At 43.6% G+C, this 18268-nt stretch overlaps 1 protein-coding gene across 3 annotated transcripts in view; it reads left to right on the plus strand.

The window, feature by feature from the left end:
• Nucleotides 1-18268, plus strand: part of RANBP3 (RAN binding protein 3) — an 83454-nt gene that overhangs the window by 14836 nt on the left and 50350 nt on the right. The window lies entirely within an intron of this gene.

The following is an 18268-nucleotide window of genomic DNA, read 5'->3' on the forward strand; positions in this document are numbered from 1 at the left end:
CTGCCCCAGAGCACCCAACCCCCCCATGTTGAGGGCACGCGGCCTGGCACGGCTCAGGAGGGGGGGGGGGCGCTCGCTCGTCCCCACTCCCTTCCTGGCCGGCCGGGTACCGTGCTTTGGATACGGGTCTGGTATGGATTGTAGGGGGACCCCCTACGTCAATTTTTCGGCGTGGGGGGTCTCCTTACAACCCATGCCAGACCTAAGGACCTGGTATGCTCCTGGGGGGGAACCCATGCCGGTTTTTTCTTTGAAAATTGGCATGGAGTTCTCCCTCAGGAATGCATGCCGCTGTCATTTTTTTTTTTCCCCGACGCAACTTTAAGCCGTCGCGATCCTCAAAACTCGGCGTAACGTAACTTCGCGCATGCGCAGTACGGCCGACGCGCATGCGCAGTACGGCCGGCGCGGGAGCGCGCCTCATTTAAATGGGACTCGCCCCATTTGAATAGGAACGCCTTGCGCCGGCGGAATTTTAGTTACACAGCCTGAAATTTCTAGATAAGTGCTTTGTGGATCAGGCACTTAGGTAGAAACTTTAAGCCAGTGTAACTTAAATTGGATTTTTTAAGTTACGTCAGGTTTTTGTGGATCTGGCCCAGGGAGAGCTTTTCCACTGGGACATTGAATAAACAAATGGACCTAGGCTAAAGAGCTGCTGCAGAATGCCTACTGTAAATGTGCTATTGTTTACAGCTGGTACATCGTATACTGTTTGAAGGATAAGGTTTCCCAAGTCCAGGTCTGATATAAAATGACTAATGGGTACAATGAACAGTAGATTACTTTCAATTGTGACTGTTTCCATTAAAATGTAAATATGCTGGAATGACCACCTAACTCGTAACCTGTAGCTACTAAAACATGGCAAATGGTCATTTGACTAAGCAGCTCAGGAATTTGACACATGATCTCTGCTGAAGAGAGCAGATCTGAACTACATGTGATCCTCTTGTTCAGCAAAACAAGTGTTGAGGTATTTGGTCACAGGGCCAATCATTGTGGGATCCAGAACAGCAAGACAGAAAGGTATTTTAGGGTGTTCTTTTTTTTTTTATTTTTTTACTTATTGGGAAGTATGGCTGTGGGTAAGCAGAAGATTGAGGGACTTTATTTTCTTTAGGTAAAATGTTTGGCTTTCTGGCGACCAGACAGCTTCCTTAACCACTTCAGCCCCGGAGGATTTGGCTGCCAAATGACCGGGCCACTTTTTGCGATTTGGCACTGCGCCACTTTAACTGACAATTGCGCAGTCGTGCGACGTGGTTTCCAAACAAAATTGACGCCCCCTCCCACCATATAGAGCATTCTTTTGGTGGTATTTAATCACCTCCTGCTTTTTTTTTTGCGCTATAAACAAAAATATAGTGACAATATAGGCCGCAATATTTTTAATAGTCCATTTGGATGACACCCTATGTGGATATGACCATAGATAGGGGGGGCAGTACGGTTTTTCTCCTTCCCTTCACTTTTATAGTGGCCGGCTGCCGCTCAGCTGAAAAATTCATAGTGTGGCAGCCGCAAATCGGCCTGGCTTCCACAATAATCGGCCGATGCCGATTACTTAAACGGGCAAATATCGGCCGATATATCGGTCAACTTCTAGTCACGCCTACAACCACACACCCCTACAGTAAGGATCACTCACTTAGGGCACGCTTAACCCCTTAGTGCCACCTAGTGGTTAACCCTTTCACTGCCATTTTCACAGTAATCGGTGCATTTTTATAAAACTTTTCGCTGTGAAAATGACAATGGTCCCAAAAATTTGTCAAAAGTGTCCGATGTGTCCGCCATAATGTCGCAGTCACGAAAAAAATCGCTGACCGCCGTCATTACTATATGAAAAAAATAAATATGTTAATAAAAATATCCCGTTTTGTAAACACTATAACTTTTGCGCAAACCAATCAATAAACGCTTATTGCGCTTTTTTTTTTTTTTTACCAAAAATATGTAGAAGAATACATATCGGCCTAAACTGAGGAAAACATTTTTTTAATATATTTTTTGGGGGATATTTATTACAGCAAAAAGTAAAAAATATTGAATTTTTTTCAAAATTGTCGCTCTATTTTTGTTTATAGCACAAAAAATAAAAACCGCAGGTGATCAAATACCACCAAAAGAAAGCTCAATTTGTGGGAAAAAAAGGACGACAATTTTGTTTGGGAGCCACGTCACCATGTTGTTTAGGGAATTACAACACACGACCCGGGGAAAAAATGGGTATCATTCCACTCATTATGCTACACACACACGCTTCATCTAAAGTCCCTAAACTTTTCTTTTTCCATCACTCCATCACTATATATATATAGTGATGGAGGCATGTGTGTGATACATTCGGTTTGGGCGTTACAAGGTCACTCTCTCTCCTTTTTTTTTTTATATTTGTTTCGTTTTCGTAATTGTCAGTTAAAGCGACGCAGTGCCGAATCGCAAAAAGGGGCCAGGTCCTTTACCTGCATAATGGTCCGGGTCTTAAGTGGTTAAATGGTTTGTTTCAACCCCCTAAAGCCTTATGCACTGGCACTTCTGTGTTAAACCTTTTTAAGAAAGGAGAAATTATCTACGAAGTATTAAAAGGAAAAATAAAAGTTTAGGGACTTTTAGATGAAGAATAATGAGTGGAATGATACCTATTTTTTCCCGGGTCGTGTGTTGTAATTCCCTAAACAGGGCAGCACAGGACTCTTTGATAGAAAAATCTGATTGTTAACATTTAATCAGTTTTAGGGTCCATGAAAAACAAAGTAACCAATATAATATAAATTGTGTCATGTAACAATACATGACACACGGTTTCAAAAAGAAACATAGTAATAATAAGATGGAAGTAACCATATTCAAGTTGACATATTTAATAAACCTAATTTATATAATAAATATATATACAGATCCAGTAATGTATAATCATCATAAAAAAATTATTCATACAATAAAGTGCATCATTTAAAACAGGGTTTGACAAATTTGCTTGGAGTCTAGGTGCCAGCTAAAAAAGTTAGGAGCCAGAAAACCCACCAAGCTTGCGCGCAGAAGCGAACACATATGTGAGTAGCGCCCACATATGTAAACGGTATTCAAACCACACATGTGAGGTATCGGCGCGATCGTTGGTGTGAGAGCAATAATTCTAGCCCTAGACCTCCTCTGTAACTCAAAACATGCAACTTGTAGAATTTTTTAAACGTCGCCTATGGAGATTTTAAAAAGTAAAAGTTTGTCGCTATTCCACGAACGGACGCATTTTTGAAGCGTGACATGTTGGTATCAATTTAGTCGGCGTAACATTATCTTTCGCAATATAAAAAAAATTGGGCTAATTTTTCTGTTGTCTTGTTTTTTTTTTATTAAAAAAAGTGTATTTTTTTTCCCCCCAAAAAAGTGCGCTTGTAAGACCGCTGCGCAAAGACGGTGTGACAGAAAGTATTGCAATGACCGCCATTTTATTCTCTATGGGTGTTTAGAATAAAAAATATATATAATGTTTGGGGGTTCTAATTAGAGGGAAGGAGATGGCAGTGTAAACAGTGAAAAAACACATTAGAACTGGTAGAACTGTTTTACTTGTAATGCCAAACGACATTGTAAAATGTCAAAATGGTGAAAAAAAGAGTAAGAAAAGGAAACTGAGCAATGAGCCAATCAGAAAAAAAAAGAACACAGAAAGGAGGGACAGATGAGCTCACTGTTCTGCTTTCTAAATTCATTTGCTCACAGTTTGGATTATTTCCAGTACAACCTGAGCTCAGGTGAACCAGGTTGTAGTATGCTGGCTGTTTCATTCTCTGACTTGCTATAACCCGCTGTTCGTATTCTGTGTGTGATCACGTGACCGCACTCTGCAGCCTCCAGGCAGCTCCTTTACTCAGTATCTCCTTTGTGGCACCTAGGCCCCACCCCCCTCAGAGGAATTCCCCCAATCCCCAGGGCGAGAGGCGGCGCGCCCGCCGCCTATCTGTGCTCTCAGCTGAAATCATCCCCGACCCCGCACAGCTTACGGCGGCAGCAGCTCCATGACTGGCATAGGCCACAAAGCCGCGGCACTACGAGATCGCGCGTGGTACCCCATCTCTGCTGCCCTGGGTCGATAATTCTAGGGGCAACGGCGCCCTGGCGCCCGGAATTTGTCGAATCCTGATTTAAAAAGAACTGAGCTTGGCATCCTTGAATAAGAAGTCTTGTGTATCTTGACGTGTTTCGTGGCAGTTAAAGCCAATCATCAGGAGAGGGATGCATACACTTTGGCTATAGAGCAAGATGGAAAAAAGATGGATAAATAAATACTTAGAGGATGTTCCGTAAATTCTGTAAGAGTAAACAAGGACTAGTACGTTACCTAGGGTGAAACCCATGTGTGTGTATAAAAAGGCCAAGCATTTGCCCACGATGCAGTGGGATGGTGACTCTGTAAAAAGTTGTCTCCCCGAGGTTGACACAATTTATATTATATTGGTTACTTTGTTTTTTCATGGACCCTAAATTGATTAAATGTTAACAATCATATTTTTCTATCAAAGGGTCCATTATGCTACACACACATGCTTCATCTAAAGTCCCTAAACGTTTCTTTTTCCTTTTACTACTTGTGTGTATATGTATATGTGTATATAGGCATGTGTGTGATACATTCGGTTTGGGTGTTACGAGGTCACTCTCTCTCCTTTTTTATTTATTTTTTTCGTTTATATAGGAACTTTTATGCCCCAGAGATTTTTTTTTCTTGCCTTTAGATTTTACTGCTTGAAAGCGGGTAAAGGGCTGGTTCACACCGGAAATCGCACAGGAACGCGCTATGCATTCCTGTGCAATTCAAATGCAGTTCTGTGTGAAACACACCAAAAGTACTCTTTTTGGAAACTTGCTACAACCCGCATCGCATGATACTTCTGTACCATGCGGACTAGTGTGGGCAGACAGATAACATTTTTGGCCTGTTTTAGGGTGTCCTTTAATATTGACTCATGCTGCAGATTGCAACTGCATTGTGTTTTGAATGTGGTGCTAGAAACGCACATGGAATGTGGGTTTCCCTCCCCACTTGCTGGTGTGAACTGACCTTTAGAAGCTTTTAGTTGCATAGCGTTAACCTCTATTCAGCTATATTGCACTCTGCAAAAGCGACATTAAAGCGGAGGCCCAAACAGAAATGGAACCTCCGCTGTTTGGATCCCCCCCCCCCCCTCCGGTGTCACATTTGGCACCTATCAGGGGGGAGCAGGTATTTGCACCCACTTCCAGGCATAGACCCCAGCTCTACGTCACGTCCGGCAAACCCCCCCCCGCTGCCTTCTGGGAGACACAAGTCGCGCATGCGCAGTAGTGATTCCCTTACCGAAGATGGCAGCAGCCGAGACCAAGATCAGCTTCAGGTGCCGACATCGCAGATGCACTGGACAGGTAAGTGTCCTTATTTTTAAAGTCAGCAGCTGCAGTATTTGTAGCTGATAGGAAAAAATAAATAAAAATTTGGCGAACCTCCGTTTTTATACAGACCTTGAATTAAATTTAATGATGCAGTAAACCTTATTTAAACACCTTTGAATGTCTTGTGTGCAAATGAGCATTAAAATACCCTAGGATGCTTTCAAATCCATTTAGGAATGTTCACTTTGCAGACCTGAACGTCTGGTGTGCATGAGGCCCATTTTACACTTTCGCTGGACAGCTTGGTTTGTTAACCGGTTAACGCCCGCCGCATGTACATATACGTCCACAGAATGGCACGTACAGGCATATGAGCGTACATGTACTTCCCCGCCTTTCCGCGGGTCCGGGGTCCGATCGGACCCCCCCCCCCCCCCCCCCGGTACACGCGGCGGTCGGTAACCCGCGGGGAGCGATCCGGTACGAGGGCGCGGCTATTCGTTTCTAGCCGCCCCCTCGCGATCGCTCCCCGGAGCTGAAGAACGGGGAGAGACGTGTGTAAACACGGCTTCCCCGTGCTTCACTGTGGCGGCTGCATCGATCGAGTGATCCTTTTTATAGGGAGACTCGATCGATGACGTCAGACCTACAGCCACACCCCCCAACAGTTGTAAACACACACTAGGTGAACCCTAACTCCTTCAGCGCCCCCTGTGGTTAACTCACAAACTGCAACTGTGATTTTCACAATAAACAATGCAATTTAAATGCATTTTTTGCTGTGAAAATGACAATGGTCCCAAAAATGTGTCAAAATTGTCCGAAGTGTCCGCCATAATGTCGCAGTCACGAAAAAAATCGCTGATCGCCGCCATTAGTAGTAAAAAAAAAAAAATTAATAAAAATGCAATAAAACTATCCCCTATTTTGTAAACGCTATAAATTTTGCGCAAACCAATCGATAAACACTTATTGCGATTTTTATTTTTTTACCAAAAATAGGTAGAATACGTATCGGCCTAAACTGAGGAAATTTTTTTTTTTTATGTATGTTTTTGGGGGATATTTATTATAGCAAAAAGTAAAAAATATTGCATTTTCTTCAAAATTGTCGCTCTATTTTTGTTTATAGCGCAAAAAATAAAAACCGCAGAGGTGATCAAATACCACCAAAAGAAAGCTCTATTTGTGGTGGAAAAAAGGACGCCAATTTTGTTTGGGAGCCATGTCGCACGACCGCGCAATTGTCTGTTAAAGCGACGCAGTGCCGAATCGCAAAACCTGGTCTGGGCATTTAACTGCAAAATGGTCCGGGGCTTAAAGCGGGAGTTCACCCGAAAAAAACTTTTTTAACCTTAGATTGATGCTCATTTTGTCTAGGGGAATCGGGTAGTTTTTTTTTTTTTTAAATCAAAGCCGTACTTACCGTTTTAGAGATGCATCTTCTTCGCCGCTTCCGGGTATGGGCTACGGAACTACCCGATTCCCCTAGACAAAATGAGCATCAATCTAAGGTTAAAAATGTTCATTTCCGGGTGGTTAAAGGAAGTGGGAAAAATAACACTTCGCTCTGGTTCACACCGGTGCGGCTTTGAAATTGTGCTACTTCAGCGTGATTTCAGTGCCATTTGCACTGCTGATCTCATTGTGGCTTGAGACTTAATTTAACCACTTAAGGACCGGACCATAATGCTGCCTAAAGACCCAAGGTGTTTTACAGTTTGGGACTGCGTCGCTTTAACAGACAATTGCGCGGTCGTGCGACGTGGCTCCCAAACAAAATTGGCGTCCTTTTTTCCCCACAAATAGAGCTTTCTTTTGGTGGTATTTGATCACCTCTGCGGTTTTTATTTTTTGCGCTATATAAAAAAATAGAGCGACAATTTTGAAAAAAATTCAATATTTTTTACTTTTTGCTATAATAAATATCCCCCAAAAACATATATAAAACATTTTTTTTCCTCAGTTTAGGCCGATACGTATTCTTCTACCTATTTTTGGTAAAAAAAATCGCAATAAGCATTTATCGATTGGTTTGCGCAAAATTTATAGCGTTTACAAAATAAGGAATAGTTTTATTGCATTTTTATAATTTTTTTTTTTTTTTTTTTTTTACTACTAATTGCGGCGATCAGCGATTTTTTTTTTCGTGACTGCGACATTATGGCGGACACTTCGGACAATTTTGACACATTTTTGGGACCATTGTCATTTTCGCAGCAAAAAATGCATTTAAATTGCATTGTTTATTGTGAAAATGACAGTTGCAGTTAGGGAGTTAACCACAGGTGGCGCTGTAGGAGTTAGTGTTCACCTAGTGTGTGTTTACAACTGTAGGGGGGTCTGGCTGTAGGAATGACGTCATCGATCGAGTCTCCCCTATAAAGGGGATCACTTGATCGATGCAGCGCCATAGTGAAGCACGGGGAAGCCGTGTTTACATACGGCTCTCCCCGTTCTTCAGCTCCGGGGAGCGATCGCGACGGAGCGGCTATAAACAAATAGCCGCGCCGTCGTCCCGGATCGCTCCCCGAGGGGACCTGACCGCCGCAAGTCGCGGGGGGGGGTCCCGATCGGACCGCCCACCCACGTCTAGGCAGGGACGTACAGGTACGCCAATGTGCCTGTACGTGCCATTCTGCCGTAGTATATGTACATGCGGCGGTCGGGAAGGGGTTAACAGAAGAACATGCAGGTCGCAATGAAATCTGTAAAAAGCGGTGCAGGAACCTTTTTCATAATCGCTGTGACATGAGTCGCGGCTATACGAATGGTTCCATTGCAAGCAGTGGGGTGCACCTTTTGAAAACTGTCAAATCGTATAACAAATCGCAACAATGTGAACAGGGCTTAGTAACGGAACCAGCCAGTTTTAAAGCAGAGTTGAAAAATAACAGGCAGGACCAACAGGTGATAACTGTTACAGGGGGACTCAAAAGCCAGGCAAAATCCACCTTTTCCAAAAATGTACTGCATACCCATCATAAAGAAATATGTGGCTTTATTCTGAAAATCCTTGTTGCCAGGCTCCAGTAACTTCAAATGACTTATCTAGAACTAGCATGCAGCAGTGAACCATCGGATATCTTTTGGTTGTTCCAGGGCAATGACTTAAAATATTGAGAGCACCAACGTGACAGCCAAGCAGCTAGTGTTTCCAAGAGTCCGTGAAAGCAGAATACTTATTTCTGTTATGACAGGTTTCAACTGTGCATATACATGTTACATATAGCTTCTAGTGAATGGAAACTTAATTTGTTGGAACGTGAGCTGAAGAATAACTGTTTCAGTAATGGTCTAATTACCTTTTAGGATCATTAAAATACACCTGTCATAATAAAATTGTGGTGCCATTGCTAGCCTCCTTGTTAATATTTGTGTTCTCCCCAGGGCTTTTTTTGCTGGGTTCTCCACCTTGCTGTTGGCAGGTGCCCAGCAAATAAACCTGCTCACTTGGCTCCTTACTTTTATAAGCCTTATACCCTGTACACACGATCGGTTCGTCTGATGAAAACGGACCGATGGACCGGTTTCATTGGACAAATCCATCGTGTGTGGGCCCCATCAGTTTTTTCCCTATCGGTAAAAAAAAAAAAAAAAATAGAACCTGTTATTTTAAATTTTTCGTATGGTTAAAAAACCGATAGGGAAAAAAAACGATCGTCTGTGGGAAAATCCATCGGTCAAAAATCCACGCATGCTCAGAATCAAGTCGATGCATGCTCGGAAGCACCGAACTTAATTTTTCTCTGCACGTCGTTGTGTTTTACGTCACCGCGTTGGACACGATCAGATTTTTAACCAATGGTGTGTAGGCACGACTGATGAAAGTCAGCTTCTTCGGATATCTGATGAAAAAATTAATCGGTTCGTTTGTATCAGACTAACTGATCGTGTGTACAGGGCATTAGACTGTTGCAAGAGATTTAGGATGGAGAGATAGATGATGATCTCCACTGTACCAAAAGAACTTGAAAGTGTTCAACTTTGAGCCCCTTTTTAGGGGTTGAGATTTCGGAATACAAAAAAAAAAATCCTAAGGACCCCTTCATAAGTTTTTGTATATCAAGTTGTGCTGTATCAGCTTATTTTTGTATTTGTTTTAAATGGCCTTGCAAAGTGCCTCAACATGTGAAAAATGTACCTGCATGGATTTTGGCAATGTAGTGCATTACAATGCACACCTGATGTACGCTATAGTGCATGTGTGTTTTGGTCGACTGTATATGTGCCATTTGGAAAGAATGGCAGCACACCAGAGTGTGTATATATACTATTCTGACTCCGATTGTTGTGATAGCGATATATCCCTTGCTGAGACCTCTATGCCTGGCCTGTATAAGCAGATATACTCACTGCGGACAATCCTTGTCAGACAGCTGAACTCGTCAATACCGATTCATTCAAAAGAGGTTTTTATTCTTTAACTTCAGGGGTTACAGCAGATAACAGGAACAGCAGATGAATGGTGATAGTATTGTACGGTCAAAAGATGATGCCTTTCCTACCCTGGGCAGAGTACATGAGTGTCCTTCTACATGTGGCTTGCTGGCTGGAGAGATGACACAGGAAGTACTCCACACAGGAAGCAGGGAGGGGCATACATACAGTGAAAATATGTGGTAACTCAAAGAATCACATAAAAACATGTGCATTGCAACAAAGGCCACTAGATGGCAGCATAGGATAACACATAGATTTAGCTATGAGAAAATAGTAGGCAAACCACACTATATAGACTCCAATCTATATAACAATGCTAATATTAACTGAGGCTATGCATCTCATATTCTATGCCCCTATTGGGGCAGCACACTCCCCGTCTGGCATGATAATGCCACTATTTACATAATACAATGGTAGTTATGCAAATAAACAACAGCGCAATTTGCTTGATGTCTTGAAAACCTGAAAGACATAATGGAGAACATGCATATAATACAACAACTATAATATAAGGCTTCAAGTTGTGACAACTAAAGTTCCAGATACTTCCTTCTCGAAGTCACAGGTAGGATCCAACAGCATACCCAAGTAAGTTCAGTCTCCAAACGGCAAGAGCAAAATGAGTTCCGTGATAGGTCTGATGAAAGTCTTTACAGTCCCCTATAATCCAAAGGCCTGCAACTCTTATGGCTCCCTCTGTGAAGTGTCTACCTTGGTGTTTCACCCTTTCATGGTAGTGCCGTATGAGCAAAGTGGTGATGTGATGGCGAGCAGGTATAATGAGAGGATTCTGTTCTTGCTCACTGAACTTAGCCTTGTTTAGGCGTCCACCAACCCTTAACGTGCCATCATTGTCAATGAATGGGTTCAGGTTAGCAATTGGACTGTTTTTTGGAATGTTCCCCTTGTCACGGATACGTCTGATTTCTGAGCCAAAGACATCCTGTTGTACACTGCGTATTACGATCAGTTCAGCTTCAGCAATGTCTTTTGCAGAAAGAAGCTTTTGGCACATGTGCCAACCTTGACAGTGAGCATCTGTGAGCTTTGTGTGAAAGCAGTGTGCAATATGAACTAACCTTGCGGTGGTGCGTACCAGCCTTGTCCACTTGGAGAAACGTTCAAAGCGTTGACAGCCCAAGGCACATCTTTGTTCAGTTCTGGTGACAAGGGTTTTAACTTCAGGACGAACCTCTGGATCTTTGTCGGGTTCTAGAAGACTGAAGACGTCAGCCGTGGTTTCTTCTGGATCAGCCAACAAGAATTCAGGACCTGTTAACCAAGAAGAATTTACGAAGGCACTCGCAGACACTGGCCTGGTGCCATGATCTGCAGGATTAATTTCAGATGGAACATAATGCCATTGTTCAGGTTTAGATGATTTTCTTATTCTTTCTACACGGTTGCTGACATAGACATAGAAACGTTTAGTCTGGTTGTATATGTAGCCCAGAACAACCTTGCTGTCTGTGTAGAATTTGATGTCATCTATCTGAATGTCTAGCTCACGCAGTATGAAATCTGCAATCTCTACAGCTAGCACAGTCCCACAAAGTTCAAGCCTAGGAATTGTGTGTTCAGGCTTGGGTGCTAACTTAGCTTTCCCAAACAGAAACCCTACATGGGTTAGATTAGCTGAATCCCTTACCTTGAGGTAGGCAACAGCCGCTATGGCCTCAGTAGATGCATCTGAGAAGATGTGCAGCTCTTTCCTCCGACTGGTAGCAAGGGAAGTCGGAGTGTAGCAGCGTGGTATACGGATTCCATCTAAGGCATGTAACGACTGTTTCCAGGACTCCCACCTTGAAAGTTTGTCTATTGGTAGTGGGGCATCCCAATCTTTGATAGTCTCTGAGAGCTGTCTAAGTATGGATTTACCTTGTATGGTGATGGGAGCCACAAATCCCATTGGATCGTATAGGCTGTTCACCACTGACAGAACTCCACGCCTGGTAAATGGTTTGTCTGCAGAGCTGACTTGAAAGCCGAAGCTGTCCTTTAATAAGTCCCACCGTAGGCCCAGACTTCTCTGCACAGGTGGCATGTCCATCCCCAGATATAAGTCTTTAAACCCTGTGGCATGATCGCCAGGTTGAAAGGCTTTCATAACAGCAACACTGTTTGAGGCAATCTTGTGTAGTCTGAGGTTAGCCTCAGAAAGCATAACTTGTGTCCTTTGGAGCAGGTCTATGGCTTCTTCCGCTGTAGGTAAAGATTTAAGTCCATCGTCCACATAGAAATCTCTCTCGACGAAATGTCGAGCATCTGCGCCATACTCCTGTTCTCCATCAAGAGCAGTCCTTCGTAAACCGTATGTTGCGACGGCAGGTGAGGGGCTATTTCCGAAAACATGAACCTTCATGCGGTATTCAATCATCTCATTGTTCATGTTGTTGTCACGGTGCCACAGAAACCTTAGGAAGTTCCTATGGTCTTCTCGTACAATAAAGCAATGAAACATTTGTTCAATGTCCACAGTTATGGCAACTGGCTCTCTTCTGAACCTCATGAGTACACCTACAAGGTTGTTGGTAAGGTTAGGACCAGTGAGAAGAATATCGTTCAGGGATACGCCCTGATGCTTGGCACTGGAGTCGAACACTACCCTAATTTGTTTTGGCTTACGTGGATGGTACACTCCGAAGAAGGGTAGGTACCAGCACTCATCCTGTATTTGAAGAGGTGGAGCTGGCTCAGCATGCTCATTGTCAAAGATCCTCTTCATAAAGGTAATGAAATGGTCCTTCATTTCAGGCCTGTTCTTTAATGTTCGTTGAAGTGAGTTGAATCTGGATAAAGCCTGTTCCCGATTGTTTGGCAGTTTGACCTTTGCAGCACGAAGAGGCAATGGTGCAACCCAGCTGTTAGACTCATCCTTGAAGAATTCTTTGTCCATTATTTTGATGAACTCTCTGTCTTCAACCGACAAGGCTATTTTGTTGTCGTCACTTGTGGTACAAAACACTGTGGTACCTAGGTTGTCATCACACAGGATAGGAGTGGCATCAGGTACTTGGATGATGTCAAGAGGCTTCTCCTTTATTTCATAATGGTGAAGGCACTCTTTGAAGTGGGATGCGCGTCCATTTCCTAACATGTAAGTTTTGAAGGAGTGGATCTCAGATGATGTACACATTCTATCCAAGCATACATCGCCCACTATTACCCAGCCTAGATCAAGTCTTTGTGCATAAGGGGCATCCTCAGGTCCATCACACTGCTCACGTACCTTATGTACTCTAAGAATGTCTCTTCCTAGCAAGACTAAGATTTCAGCATTCATGTCCATTGCGGGAATCTCATCAGCAAGGTGCCTTAAGTGAGGATGGTGATATGCAACCTCTGGAGTAGGAATCTCTTCTCTTTCGTCTGGTATCTGGTCACACTCGACTAATGTTGGTAGGAGTATGCCCTCTTTCCCTTCGATATGAGACACCATGAACCCATCGACCCTTCTGCCGAAAGTCTCTACGCGACCAGAACAGGTTCTGAGAGTATACGGTGTGGCATGACCCTCAATGCCAAAGATCTCAAAGAATTTAGGCTTGACCAGGGATCTGTTGCTCTGTTCATCTATTATGGCATACATCCTGGCAGCTTTTTCAGGTTGACCCTCTGGGTATACCTTAACAAGGCATATCTTGGCACAGCACTTGTGATCTAAACCTTCTCCACAGACTTCTGTGCATGAAGAAGAAACATTCTCCTGGGCTAGAGCGTGGCTTCGTTGCTCCCCGCCATGATTTGAGAGAGGGGTGGAGGTAGGTAGCTGCTGTGGGCTGTCTGTAAGTGGAGTAGGATGCATAGCTGTCACATGTCTTTCGCTGCTGCATTCTGTGCACTTGATGACAACTTTACAGTCCTTGGCAAAATGACTATAAGAAGCACAGCACCTGTAACATACTCCAAGTTTCTGGAGAATCTCCCTGCGCTCTTGTAAAGTCTTTGCTCTCAGCTCTCGGCATTTCTTAAGAGGGTGAGGCTTCTTGTGAATAGGGCACTGACGATTAGGATCTTTGTCACCCGAATTACTCTGGTATGCATGAGAGGATACGGGTGGTGAGATGTCTGTCCTTTTAACAGATATTGCTCTATGAAAGTCTCTGTGTTTAGCTGCTGTGTTGTCATACCTTGGAGATGGTGATGAAGCAGGCAAGTTGGGTTCACTGAAGCTGAAGCTGGGATCATTTCTCATCCAGGCTTGTTCACTGATGAACCTGCAAAAATATGAGAATGGAGGAAAGGATACGTTATAGTCTCTTTTGTACCTTGAGCCCTGCTGCGCCCATCTCTCCTGCAGGCCATATGGCAGTTTAGACACCACTGGATTGACACCATGAGCAGTGTCCAGGAAGCTTAGACCAGGTAGACGTGGGTCTGTCTTTGCCAACTCTAACTCCATGAGGAGGTCACTTAGATCTTGGAGCTTGCGATAGTCTTTGTTCCCTATTTTTGGGAAGTTTTGCAGTCTCTTGAATAGAGCGCTTTCTATGGCTTCTGAGCTACCATAGGCTTGCTCAAGTCTTGCCCATGTGGCAACAAGACCTGCATCTGGGTGGTCAACATGTACTGTCCTCAGTCTTTTAACACGATTTGCAGATTCTGGCCCCAGCCACCTTATGAGCAAATCAAGTTCGTCCTTGCTATTAAGGTTGAAATTAGCAATAGCAGCCTTGAAGGTTGATCTCCAGGCCCTGTAGCTCTCTGGACAGTCATCAAACCTTGAGAGGCTGGTGATAATGAGCTCACGGCGCGCCATATAGGTGGCTAAGTCATTCAAGTCTGATCTCTCACTCTTTGGTGCCAAAGTAATCTGTGGAACCCCTTGGGTGTGAAAGTTCTCTGGTGAAGAAAGGTGAGGTTTACCAGGATGAAATGATGTTGCATGAGCGCTTAACTTTGGTGTAGTCTTTAAGGCTTCTGCTGGCTGTGGCTGGAGCTGCGGCTTGTCGCTGGAAGTCACCTTGTTGATGGCAGGAGTTGATGTGGTTTGCTGCGTAGATGCTCTGGCGTTGTGGACTTGAGGAGACTCAGGCATTTTGAGCTGGGAGGTCCCTGAGTTGAGAGTCAGAACAGTGTTAGTAGGAGGTACAGGAGATGACTCTGTATCTTTGTAAACATTATGCTTTAGCACATAATCACTGGTGCGATCAATTGGATCTTCCAGTTCTGCTGGGATAAGACAGTCTGAATTAGTACTTTGACCCATTGCTTGTTCAAAGACTTTCAGCCTTGCTAGCGCACCTGCTTCCTCTTTCTCTATTTGCAGAATCTTTATTTGGGCTTCCATCTCTGCTTGGCGAGTTTTGCTCTGGGCTTCAAGAGCTTTGCTTTGGGCCTTCATCTCTGCTTCTTTCTTAGCAAGGGAGCTTTGCGCTTTTTTGGATTCAGCATCAGCGCGGGCCTCTATTAGCTTGTCGCTTAATGTTGAACTTCTGGAGCGAGAGGATCTAGAAGAACGTGCAGTGTGCTTGGTTGATGTTGATCTGTGAGATCTGGTCTCTTGCAGTTGAGCAATGCGGAGTTCTGCCTTACACTGAGCATTTTTCACTAAGAGATCCCTTTGTTGGTTCAATGCATCAGTCTTGGTCAGTTCTGCTGAAGAGTCCTCTATATTACAGTCTTGCAAGAAAGCAGTGTATTTTGCAGACAGCCGTTGGTAGTGTTCATACGCAGCAGATAGGCGAACTATAGAATCTCCTAGTTCAGCCGGTTGATCATTAAAGTGTGGCAAAACTGACATGCAGTGTGAAGTTCTGTCCCAGAAGTCCGATAGCTTGCTGGAGAACTTATCTCTAGTGTATTCATAGTTTTCTCTGAGTTTCTGTATTGGTTTTATTGTACGCTTGGGTCTTACACTCTGTTCAGCAATATCTGCAGAGTCTGCTCCCTGTACGTCTGCGGGTTCAGAGGCATGATGAATCTGCGTTGGTTCAGCCGTAAAAGAGTGTTCAGAGCCTTGTCTAGACATTTCTCACGGTTTTGTAAAAAATGGTACTGTCTCTTTAAGAAGACGAACAGCAGCTTAGACAGGTGGGGTAACACAGTTCAATTAGAGAAACAGCTTTCAACATTCACATGAAGCGCAGTAAGCTTGTGCGACCATGTGCTTACACAAGATGGCGGCTGGCACTGAGCTTGATTGCAGATTAGGCACACACATATACCCAGCAGGCTGTAAGAATTCTATGCATCTTTTGACTGTTCTGACTCCGATTGTTGTGATAGCGATATATCCCTTGCTGAGACCTCTATGCCTGGCCTGTATAAGCAGATATACTCACTGCGGACAATCCTTGTCAGACAGCTGAACTCGTCAATACCGATTCATTCAAAAGAGGTGTTTATTCTTTAACTTCAGGGGTTACAGCAGATAACAGGAACAGCAGATGAATGGTGATAGTATTGTACGGTCAAAAGATGATGCCTTTCCTACCCTGGGCAGAGTACATGAGTGTCCTTCTACATGTGGCTTGCTGGCTGGAGAGATGACACAGGAAGTACTCCACACAGGAAGCAGGGAGGGGCATACATACAGTGAAAATATGTGGTAACTCAAAGAATCACATAAAAACATGTGCATTGCAACAAAGGCCACTAGATGGCAGCATAGGATAACACATAGATTTAGCTATGAGAAAATAGTAGGCAAACCACACTATATAGACTCCAATCTATATAACAATGCTAATATTAACTGAGGCTATGCATCTCATATTCTATGCCCCTATTGGGGCAGCACATATACAATGTGTTCCTTTTTTTTATTTTTTTTGTATTGATTTACTGCACCACACCCCACCTGCAATACACAGTAATTAAATGAACATACCGTATATACTCGAGTATAAGCCAAGTTTTTCAGCACATTTTTTTTTTTATGCTGAAAATGCCCCCCTCGGCTTATACTCGAGTCACCTTTTTGCGCCTGATCTCCCGGACTTTGGGGACCCAGTACCGGCCAGCCGTAGGTCCCCTGGACCCCAAACTTGGCACACATGTAGCCCCACTCTTCCTCTACAAGTGTGCAAATCTTATGTCCATACTTGTCTTGGGGCTGGGGCTGAATGTTTTAAAAGTAAAACCATCAACATCATGACCAGGCTATTATAAGTGAATCATGTCAGCCCACATACTTTTATGGGTGTTCTTTCAGTCATTTGGAGCCTGTGCCCAATAGGGGTGCAGCGGATCGTGCCCGATCCGCGATCCGAACGGGTCGACCTGTTCGGATCGGCACAGTATGCGATCCGCGGAACGCACCGCCGCCGCGGCCTTAGGAAAGACCGCGGCTTCGGCCTAGCTCCGGAGTGGTCGGCCATCTTGGTACACTCGCCGGCGGTGCGCGCTGACGTCGTCACCCCTCCCTCTGCTCGTGGATTTTTTCTATTTTGCAAGAGCGAGCTGCGCCGCTGACTCTGCATGCAACCTGAGTACAGTGAGACGGACCGAGTAAATCAGTACAGTGAGTTGGCTAATGGCTTAATAGCCATTAGCCAACTCACTGTACTGATGTACTCGGTCTAGTAAAACAGTAACACTGCAATTACCATTTTTGCCACTGTAATAATAGTCATAGCCAACATTGCCCCCACACTAGTAAACAGTAACACTGTGTGTATAGCCATTTTTCCCACTGTAATCTTGTACTCATTTTCATTTACAAGTTACATTTTTTTACTGAGCACCTGGAACATGGCTATTGCTATACTTCTTGCGCTTCAGGGCTGGACCCTCAGGTCTCAGCTGCAGTCATATGGGAGAGGGCAAAGGTGAATTTTTTTTTATGCTGTTTATTTTTGGCCAATTTGTTGTTGGGCATATTAAACAAATGCAAATACGCAGCATAGAGCTGCACGATTTTGGCTAAAATGAGAATCGCAATTTATTTTTCTCACAATAAAGATTGCGATTCTCGCGGCGTAACATCTTTCACATTTTATACCAAAAAATTGGGCTAACTTTACTGTTAGTGTGTGTGTGTGTGTGTGTGTGTGTGTGTGTGTTTTTGGTTTAATTAATTAAAGTGTATTTTAAAAAATAAATTGCATTTGAAAGACCGCTGCGCAAATACAGTGTGACATAAAATATTGCAACACGTTTTTTGAGCGTTTATCTGCATTTTTTGACGTTGGAGCGTTTTTACAGCTGAAAAACTCTCAGAACCCACTCGTTTTGAGTTTTTCTTTATTTTTTAAGTCCAAAAACGCCCCAGACAAAAACTGCTGCTAACAGCCTGTGTGTGCATGGACACATATAATAACATGCTGGCGAGTTTATTGAATGTAGAAAAAAAAATCTGAAACCAAAAACAGCAACTGTAAAAACGTCCAAAAATGTCCAGTGTGCAAGAGGTCTAAAGACTAAACCTTTTTTGACACTTGTTGCTTACAAATTAAAATCTGTATTTTTTGCTGGACAATTACTTGGAACCCCCAAACATCAT

Source organism: Rana temporaria, chromosome 1, assembly GCF_905171775.1.
Source record: "Rana temporaria chromosome 1, aRanTem1.1, whole genome shotgun sequence".
NCBI lineage: Eukaryota > Metazoa > Chordata > Amphibia > Anura > Ranidae > Rana > Rana temporaria.